At 47.2% G+C, this 10,470-nt stretch overlaps 1 pseudogene; it reads right to left on the bottom strand.

Moving 5' to 3' along the window:
• Positions 1–8,869: 8,869 nt before the first annotated feature.
• LOC125520664 (uncharacterized) lies at positions 8,870–10,253 on the bottom strand (annotated as a pseudogene).
• Positions 10,254–10,470: the final 217 nt, after the last annotated feature.

Genomic DNA, 10,470 nt, shown 5'->3' with positions numbered 1-10,470 from the left:
GGGGAAGAGATATTTTCGGGGAGGAGTGGGGAGAGTCGGTGGGTACTGAGGGAGTGGGGGGTTTATGGGTGCTGGGTGGGCCGGCCTGGTGGGTGGTGGCCCAGTTGGGCCGGTGGCCTGCTGGGCCGGAGCCCCGGGGGTTTTCTTTTTCCTTTTTTTGTTTGTTTTTCTCTTTTGTATTTCCTTTCTTTCTTTTATTTTCTTTTCTGTTTTAATCCATTTTAAAATTCTTAGGAACTTTATAAAAATGTGTTTATTATGCCATAATTAAATATGCAATTTATGGCACTGCCCGAACATTTTTTTTTAATTTTTGAAAACTTTTGTTGTTTCCAATTTATTTTGAATTGATTTTTGAATTGGTTTGAACTAACGAAGGTTTAGCAAGAGTAATCAAAGATGACATGGCATCATTAGGAGAGTTTTACTGTAGCCTAATTACCCGGGCGTCACAATTCTCCTCCACTACAAGAAACCTCGTCCCGAGATTTAAGAGGTGGAATAAGGGGGAAAGGTCTGGTTACGAAATCCTAATGAATCTTCTCGGTCTTGGTTGCTCTTCTCGACGCGGTCGATCCATAGCGTTGATGTCTTCATTTCTCTGCTTCAGGTCATCATGATGAAGTTGTCGTCCTTCCTTCAGGATCTTCACCGTACTTACGAAATGGTAAGAAGGGAAAACTCTATAAGGACGGATTCTAACAAGATCGAGCATCAGACGGTTAACTCAGGGGAAGAAGCATAAGTATCTCTCGAATTACCACTTAAGAAGATATCGAGAGCAAAGTAAGAAGGTACCATGAGAAGTTTCAAATGGATAGGCAATCGTTCGATGCCTAATCAGAAGGTGAAAGGGTTTCAGGGCAACGAGAATAAGTATTGCGTCTGATACCAGAATAGATTAGTAGGACGGTGGACCGTGAATTACATACGAGGCCACGCGCGAGGAATAACTTTGGGAACAGGGGGTGTACAGGAGAGTCAGGTTTCAATCCTGTGGATCTATGGGTTATGGGCCCACCATGTGTGTTAAAAGTAGGAAGGACAGTGATGTCTTGCACGATCATGATAGCAAGGCATGTCAGCGGGTAGCTTGTCAGTTATATGTCAGCAACAACGTCGGTACCAACGGCGAGGGACAAAGAGAACCTTTTTCCTGCTCGTTGAACGAGGCGGACCATCAGGCAAAGTTCTCGTCCATCGGTGGCTACCGGAATATCATTCAACAATAGTAACTGGGTCTTGCTGACAGAATTGTACACCGAGGTGTTCACATAAGCAGGAGAATATTACTGCTTAGATCATATAGATCACAAGAAACGTTAAACCAACCAATGTAAAGGAAAATATTATTATCAGATTAAACAGAACAATGGAAAGAGAATGTGTTTAAACACATATTTCAGGGGTATATCCTTTCCAAGGACAAACAGAACATGATATCCATGGCAGGATAGAAAGTAGAAACCCATTTAGGTAAGGGGAGATGACTTCATGACATAGCCCAAACAAAGGTGTTTGGATAATTGAGCAGGAAACATTTAGCATCGGGCTTCAAATGTTCTTGTTGAAAATCGGAGTACCATAGACATGCTTCGAGATAGCATTGACATGGTCATCAGGTGAAGATCAGACTTTGGAAACACAAAGGATCCATCAGGAATAACTTGTAGAATAAGGGTTACAATTTCCTCATGGAAGAATGGATAATCTTGCTAAAAGGAAGAACTATAACAATAGGCCCTCCAGCCAGGTGTGCTAGGCATGACATTACCTTACCGGGTCATATAAAGAGCAACGTTATAACTCTTGGAAAATGCGTCCCAACCATCATATCTGACCGGGATTCATATCTGATTGGTGTTAGGATATCTCAGACTCAGGATGTCTAAGAAGAAAAGGTATAACACAAATTGACGGGATGACATTGTAATATTCTCGGGAAATGTACTATGGAAGCGATTCTGAAACAAGAGTTCATCATTAAACCAAGGAACGGGGTGAGGGGGTAGCTGATGGAGTCAGCGACAATCCTCGAGATTTCCAAAAAGGTGGATTTCCACAGTTATGTGAACAAGGAGATAACATTTGTCAGATCAAATGATATAATGAGTTATGCTTGAGGAAAACATTCACAGTTAAACATTGTTTGAAAGGTGCCCCCGAAACATGGGCGTAGGTAGCAAGACCGATGTTATAATGGTGATTCGATAACCAATGGTCTAAGAATGAAATGTCAACCATTAACTTCAAAGCAATAGGGTTGCTAGAAGGAAGGAATCCAAACAACACAGTTCAATTGTTGGAATCAACACGGGGACCAAGAAAGAATGATGATGGTGAGAAGTATCATTATACCAAGGATTCTCAATAGGTGGTGAAATTATCACGACATCCTTGACATAAAAGATGGTAATACTCCAAGGTAAAGAACAAATGCTGGATAGCAAGGATCTCAAGGTATAACACGAAACACGAACAAGTTTGTGTTTGAACGGAAGGCAATAAAGTGGTCGATGATAACACAAATCATCGAGGACAAGGATGGTATTTCTCTTCTTAAATTCAATTGATATCCTGGAAGAGTTCAGAATGTTGATAATGATCACGACAAATTTTGTCGAGATATTTCATGAAGATGTAATCGATCAGCGATGACATCAAGTCAATGGAATGATGAAGCAAGAGGTTATTGGAACCACAGTTATGACACAAACTCGAAATCCAGCTTGTTGTTTAAGGTGAAAGGGGATGATGAGGAAGATCGACATAAGCTTAGCTATCGTCGCAAATTAGTGCTCTGAGAATAAGGACCAGGTAGCACAGTTAAAATCATCACGACAATGATATAGCCAATCAGGCTAGGAATGACTTGAAGGATTATTAAACTCATAAGCAACGAAAATTACTTAGAGTTAATGAATCAGATTATGGACTCGATTCACTATCGGTGTCCCTGAGTGTCTAACAACTCAGAACCCAGGGAAAAATTCGGATCGGTGAGAAATAATACTTGAAGAAGAAATCATAAGAAGTAATATGGTTCTGTGATTTTATCGAGATACCACGGGGTAATACTCGAAGGTAGAACATAATAGAGGTTGCAGAGGTGTATTGATCTACAGAAGACAAGTGCTTTAACTAGTCCGAGAATTAAAATCAAGGAGAAAATATGACCGGAACCACGATTGCAAAGGACCAAACATAGATACAGGACGAACTTATAACAATGGGATTATTATCATTTACAAGAAGCTTCGGTGATAAGTTCCACATCGGGTCCATGGGCATGAATGCAAAGGCTCAAGGTTGACTCCCACTTCTTCCATGCATAACCTTTCATTTTGCTTCTCGCTTTTGATGAAGCTGTAGTGTAGAAATTTTATCTAGCAAAATATCAGAAGAGTATGACTTGTGAAAACTTTCGAGTTCACACATAATAAGGAAGGCATAGGTTCAACCCGCCAGGGTATCGTGGAAACATATACCACAAGCTTCAATAGTAAATACCACCAGCTTGAAAATAGAGCATGGTTGAGAAAGCAGAGGATACAATTTACCAAAGGCTTTATATATCCGTGGAAAGGCTCACAAGGTTACTTCAATATGAAGGACACTGTTGGATAATAATCCAACAAGAGGTCTGGTGGTCTACAATGGAGCTGATGTGAGTATCGATACTCTATCAAAGGAAGAAGGAATGCATGTGCATCGGATTATAGAAACAACTAACTAACTCAAAGCTCAAATGCAAAGAAATTATGTATTCCAAGACAAGGGATCAGAAGCAATGCTCTGATTAGGGATGGATAGGTTGAATAGCCTCAATCGATGGCAAAATTTAATTGGTCGAGATCCAGCTCATGTTTAAAATGACGTCTGAGCTGGAAGGATGAATTCTAGGATCTGATTGAGGATCGCGAGCATTCGCAACATATTGAATCAATGGAATCAAAATGATAATGACAAGGGATGCCAATAAGATTACGAGACTTATGGAATTAACCATAACACCAGCAAGCAAGAATTTCAAGAGCAATAGACTCTCAGGATTTTCGGAAGACCGAATGGTATTTCGAAGACTTTTGCGAAACACATGAACAACTGGGGATGAGCATGTGCTCGATAAGTGCTAGGAATTATCCATAGGGTTATTCAGGCGGAAAAGAGTTGCATGGCAGTCGGAAAAAGGATTCTCGAAGGTCGGAGAATACTTTCGGGTATCTTGTAATAACAAGGACAACTAGGGATGAAAGTATGAACGGCGAGGGTACACAGTTATTCATAAGGATTCAACGGTGTTAAGGGATTGCAAAAGAAATCAACACAAGTTCTCGGGAGTAGATCGGAGAATATCTTTGAAGTCTTCTGGTGAAGCAGGCAACCATCTGGAATGAAGGGGCTCTCCGGGGAAAGTCGTTATGAGAACCTAATGTAGTTAGTAAAATCATTTAACCCGAATAGAAGAGAGAACATAGTCCCAGAGTATAGACAAGGAATAAAAGATCATATTACCACCCAATGGCGACGTGGGCCCATGGGCCGCACAGCCATGTTAGTAAAACAGTTTTCACTGGCTAGACTCGACTTCGGCCAAGGAGTGTGGAAGGGGGATTCCTACAGGCAGTATGCTCTGATACCAACTTGTGACGCCCCCGATTCAATTCTACACTAATCATACACGCAAACGTGTACGATCAAGATCAGGGACTCACGGGAAGATATCACAACACAACTCTAAAAATAAAAATAAGTCATACAAGCATCATATTACAAGCCAGGAGCCTTGAGGGCTCGAATACAAGAGCTCGATCATAGACGAGTCAGCGGAAGCAACAATATCTAAGTACATACATAAGTTAAACAAGTTTGCCTTAAGAAGGCTAGCACAAATTGGGATACAGATCGAAAGAGGCGCAGGCCTCCTGCTTGGGATCCTCCTAAACTACTCCTGGTCGCCATCAGCGGGCTGCACGTAGTAGTAGGCACCTCCCGAGTAGTAGTAGTAGTCGTCATCGACGATGGCGTCTGGCTCCTGGGCTCGAGCGTCTGGTCGCAGTAATCGAGTATAGAAAGGGGAAAAGAGGGAGCAAAGCAACCGTGAGTACTCATCCAAAGTACTCGCAAGCAAGGAGCTACACTACATATGTATGCATTGGTATCAAATGGAATAAGGGTATCATATGTGGACTGAACTGCAAAATGCCAGAATAAGAGGGGGGTAGCTAGTCCTATCAAAGACTACGCTTCAGGCCACCTCCACCTTGCAGCATGTAGAAGAGAGCAGAAGGTAAGTCCACCAAGTAGCATCATGTAGCATAATCCTACCCGGCGATCCTCTCCTCGTCGCCCTGTTTGAGAGCGACCACCGGGTTGTATCTAGCACTTGGAAGGGTGTGTTTTATTAAGTATCTGGTTCTAGTTGTCATAAGGTCAAGGTACAACTCCAAGTCATCCTGTTACCAAAGATCACGGCTATTCGAATAGATTAACTTCCCTGCGGGGGTGCACCACATGTCCCAACACGCTCGATCCCATTTGGCCGGACACACTTTCCTGGGTCATGCCCGGCCTCGGAAGATCAACACGTCACAGCCCTACCTAGGCACAACAGAGAGGTCAGCACACCGGTCTAAATCCTATGGCGCAGGGGTCTGGGCCCATCGCCCATTGCACACCTGCATGTTGCGAGGGCGGCCGGAAGCAGAACTAGCCCCCTTAATACAAGAGCAGCCTAACGGTCCAATCCGGCGCGTGCCGCTCAGTCGCTGACGTCACGAAGGCTTCAGCTGATACCACGACGTCGAGTGCCCATAACTGTCCCCGCGTAGATGGTTAGTGCGTATAGACCAGTGGCTAGACTCAGATCAAATACCAAGATCTCGTTAAACGTGTTATCTTGAAATAACCGCGAACGCCGACCAGGGCCAGGCCCACCTCTCTCCTAGGTGGTCTCAACCTGCCCTGTCGCTCCGCCACAAAGTAACAGTTGGGGGCCGTCGGGAACCCAGGGACACCTCTATCGGGATGGAGCCACATCCCCCTTCAGTCCCCAACTCCGAACAGTACCACAGGTAATGTAACAGCGTAAAGTATATAGTATATGCCCGTGATCACCTCCCGAAGTGATCACGGCCCGGTAGTATAGCATGGCATACGGACAAGAGTGTAGGGCCACTGATGGAACACTAGCATCCTATACTAAGCATTAGGATTGCAGGTAAAGGTAACAACAGTAGTAGCAAGGACAGGCTATGCACCAGAATAGGATTAACGGAAAGCAGTAACATGCTACACTAGTCTAATGCAAGCAGTAGAAAGAGAGTAGGCGATATCTGGTGATCAAGGGGGGGGGCTTGCCTGGTTGCTCTGGCAAGAGAGAGGGGTCGTCAACACCATAGTCAATCGGGGTACCAGCAGCAGTGTCAGTCTCAGGGTCTACCGGGGAAGAAGAGGGGGAAGAAACAGTAAATACGGAGCAAACAAAGCATCACAAAACATAACGAGGCAATACACGGTGCTAGGTATTCCCTAACGCGGTAGGAGGTGATACCGACGAAGGGGGGAAAACATCCGGGAAAGTATTCCCGGTGTTTCGCGTTTTCGGGCAAAGGAGCCGGAGGGGGAAAGTTGCGAGTTCGGTATGTTAGGGATGTGTGGCGGACGAACGGGCTGCGTATCCGGATTCGTCTCGTTGTTCTGAGCAATTTTCATGTAGAAAGTATTTTAATCCGAGTTACGGATTAAAAAATATGATTTTCTAAAGATTTTATTATTATTCTGAAATTAAGATAAATGTTAAATTGTTAGGCGCACCCAGCACAGTGTACACAAAAGTGTACCCAGTGGCTGACAGGTGGGCCAGAGGGACCCAGTTGACCAGTCAACGTTTGACTGGTCAACAGGGGTGGGACCCCCTGTCATTGATTGTTTTAGTTAATTAGGGTTTAGGTTAATTAGTTAGGCTTAATTAGTTGTCTTAGTTTAATTAATGAAAATTAATTAAGTTAATTTAATCAAAATTAATTAAGTTAATTAATTAGTTAATTAATTATTTATTTATTTTATTTTTATTATATTTTTATTTTTATTTTTATTTTAAGAACCGTTCTGGGGGCAGGGCTCCTTTGTCATAGGCTCTGGGGGAGCCTAGCGGGTGTGGGCTACGGGTACAGCCCGAACGGGCGAGGAGGATACGGGCAACGGGCGGGCGCCCGTTAACGGCGGCTACGGCGGCCGGCGACGGCGCACAGCGCGCGAGGCGACCGCGGGCACGGGTGGCTGCGGGGCGGATCAGGGCGATGGTGCGGGGACCCGGGTCAGCGTGCGGGCGACGGAGCGAGGCGGCGGTGGGGCGCAGCGTGGCGCGGGGCAGCAGTGGCACGGGCGGGCGGCGCGGTGGCTAGCTGCAGCGGGCGGCGCCAGCAACGGCAGGCGCGCGCGGAAGGCCAGAGCGGGCGTGCTCGGGCGGGGGCAGCCGAACACGGCGCGGTGGCGCGGGCAGAGCCGTGTCGGGGCTGCGGCGAGCAAGGGGAAGGGGTCCATGGGCGCGGGCTCGTCGGGCAGGGTGCGCCAAGCAGCAGCAGCAGATGCAGGCGAGGCGCGCGCGAGCGGGCGCAGGGGAGCGGGCGAGCGGCGTAGCGGCACTAGGTAAGGGCGGCCCGGAGCGTGAGCTCCGGCATGTGGGCGCTGCGTCGGCCACAGCAGAGGGGAGCGGCGCGCGTGCGGGCGGCAACAGGGGAAGCGGGCGGCAAGGCAGAGCAGCGCGAGGGAGGCGCGGGCGCTGATGGGCGCGAGCCCGGCGCGCGGGCAGCAGCGAGCGCAGCGCGTGGGAGAGAGGAAGGGAAGCTCACGGAGGGAGTAGGGGACTGGGCAATGGGGCTCGGGGGGGATGCCGGGGACGATGCGACGGAGAGGGGCAGGCCGACGAGGGAGGTCGGGCGTGGCGAGCTCCGGGCATGGCGGGGCGCGGCGTCGGTGGCCTCCTTCTCGATCCCGATCCAAATCGAGGAAGAGGGGGGAGGAGATATTTTCGGAGAGGAGTGGGGAGTGTTGGTGGGTACTGAGGGAGTGGGGGGTTTATGGGTGCGGGGTGGGCCGGCCTGGTGGGTCGTGGCCCAGTTAGGCCGGTGGCCTGCTGGGCCGGAGCCCCGGGGGTTTTCTTTTCCTTTTTTATGTTTGTTTTTCTCTTTTGTATTTCCTTTCTTTCTTTTATTTTCTTTTCTGTTTTAATCTATTTTAAAATTCTTAGGTACTTTATAAAAATGTGTTTATTACGCCATAATTAAATATGTAATTTATGGCACTGCCCGAACATTTTTATTTTAACTTTTAAAAACTTTTGTTGTTTGCGATTTTTTGAATTGATTTTTGAATTGGTTTGAATTAACGAAGGTTTAGCAACAGTAATTAAAGATGACATGACATCATTAGAAGAGTTTTACTGTAGCCTAATTACCCGGGCGTCACAGGTGAGGACGGCGCGACCCGTGGCGAGCTGGTGATGCTTGAAGGCAAGCCTCGTAGCGTCCATGGCGGGTGTCCAGGACAAACAGCTGGATGCAATTTTTGTTGAGCAAAAAAAACGATGCAAAGGCTGATCTGACAGGTGGGCAAAAAGACAAACTGGCATATCAGATGCGATCGGCCGAACCTTTGCGCCGGTGTGCCGGCGCCTATCAGTCGCCTTACGGGATTCTCTAAAGTTAAGGCCGGTTTACAAAACTATTGGAGAGGGTTTTGGTTTTAACTTCCTGCAAACTGCGGTTAATTTAAAGATAAGGGGGCTGTTGGAGTTACTCTCACTGGTTCCGCAGTCTAAAATGGACACCAGTTGTTGAAGGTGAAAATACAGATGCACCTTATTTTGCTAATTCTTCCTGCGCTTTGTCCTGGGAGAAATCACATCAGTTGACGCCCCCACGTCTTGGTGACCAACCATTGAAACTAAGATGAATGAGTTTGAAGGCCAGCAGCTGGAGAAGAAAAGGCACTCATGTCACTGGATTTTCTCTGCAGGCTATGGCAAGGCATGTCGTTACAGGCTTACAGCACCCATGCTCATATTCGCTCCTACTCTTGCATGGTGAACTGCTTGCGGCAGCCAGAGACGATGGCGCCCTGCACTGTTGTTGATATATATCTCCAACAGGGCTCAGCTCTTTGCTCCGCGACTCATCCTGGTCGATACTAAATGGAAGAGGGCCCTTGCGTTTCTTAGGGAGGGTTTTTCAAGAGTAGCAAGGCCATTTGATGATTGAGGTGAGAGCACAACATCAGCGGCATTTGCCAAAGAACTAGACTTCGTATTATTGATTTTGGACGCCTCTCTCCTATATTATTAAATAGAAATTAAAACAGGTCACCCCATAATATTTAAGATGAATTCTCTGTGCAAGACAAGTAAATACCAAGAAGAAATAACAAGTTCCCCATACTGACTACCAATAATTGATTTTTTTTCTTAAAGATCGTCCAATGCCACAGATGATTACATTGCAAAGCCCTTCCACCGATCAAATAGATGAAGAACTGGACTTCCTAAAACAACTCAACTCTTAAGCTCAGAAGGTTTGTCTGTTGGAATTGAACTTCCTAAAAAAACATGCGCATTGGAGTATTGTACCCATATAACAGTACATACCAAATACCCCATCGTCTCATGGCTTCAGAAGGCTCTGATCACCCAGGAAATCCCCATATTTCATAACAGATCCGGTCTGACACAACTACTTCTCCCACAAATTTTCACTCTACTACTAAAACACCCGAAATTCCACTTCAATGACGCACCCTGCACTGCTCCATAGCATCAGATGAATCGTAAAAGTCCAATGCAATGATTTCCAAATTCCAAACGATCCAAGCATGAACGAATCCCCAAAATAAACTTGTGGAAGTAAGATTACGGCGCAAGAAGGCCGACGAAGGCGCGACCTTTGCGCGGATTGGGTGGCTAGCCTGAGGGGCAGGGCTTCCTGGAGCGCGTCCATGGTGTCGAAGGGGCCTCTGAGCGAGCTCTGCACCTCCGCCTCGCTCTCCTCCGACTCACCGAGGTGCACCGCCTCCGCCTGGCTGCTGCTGCCCCGCCCAGCCGAAGAGGACCAGGCGCACGCCGCCGGCACCCCGCGGTCAAACAGGGCGTCACTCTCCAGCGCGATTGGCATTGCTCTCCCCACTCGCGTCCACGACGAGCAGTGCCTCGCGGTCAGGAGAGGAGAGGGTGGTGGCGGACGGAAGCCAGTGCCCCGTGCGCCGGCATAGTGTGGTTCTTGTGTTTGGCCTTGCAGCAGGCGTGTCTCGTCCGGGGAGAGTGGGGGGTTTGGCCGCTCGGCTTTTGTTGGGATGACGCGTGGGCCTGGGTTTAAGGACTAGTTTGGTTGGAGTCCACACAAAAAATTGCCTGGCCTGAAGCCTGCCTGAGAGTAGCCTGGAAGATGTTTGGTTTGTGTCCTGCCCCATCAAATAGTA

This window comes from Triticum urartu, chromosome 7A (assembly GCF_056163025.1).
Source record: "Triticum urartu cultivar PI428250 chromosome 7A, HENAU_Tu73, whole genome shotgun sequence".
Classification (NCBI taxonomy): Eukaryota; Viridiplantae; Streptophyta; class Magnoliopsida; order Poales; family Poaceae; genus Triticum; species Triticum urartu.
This window is presented reverse-complemented; position numbering and strand designations above follow the sequence as displayed.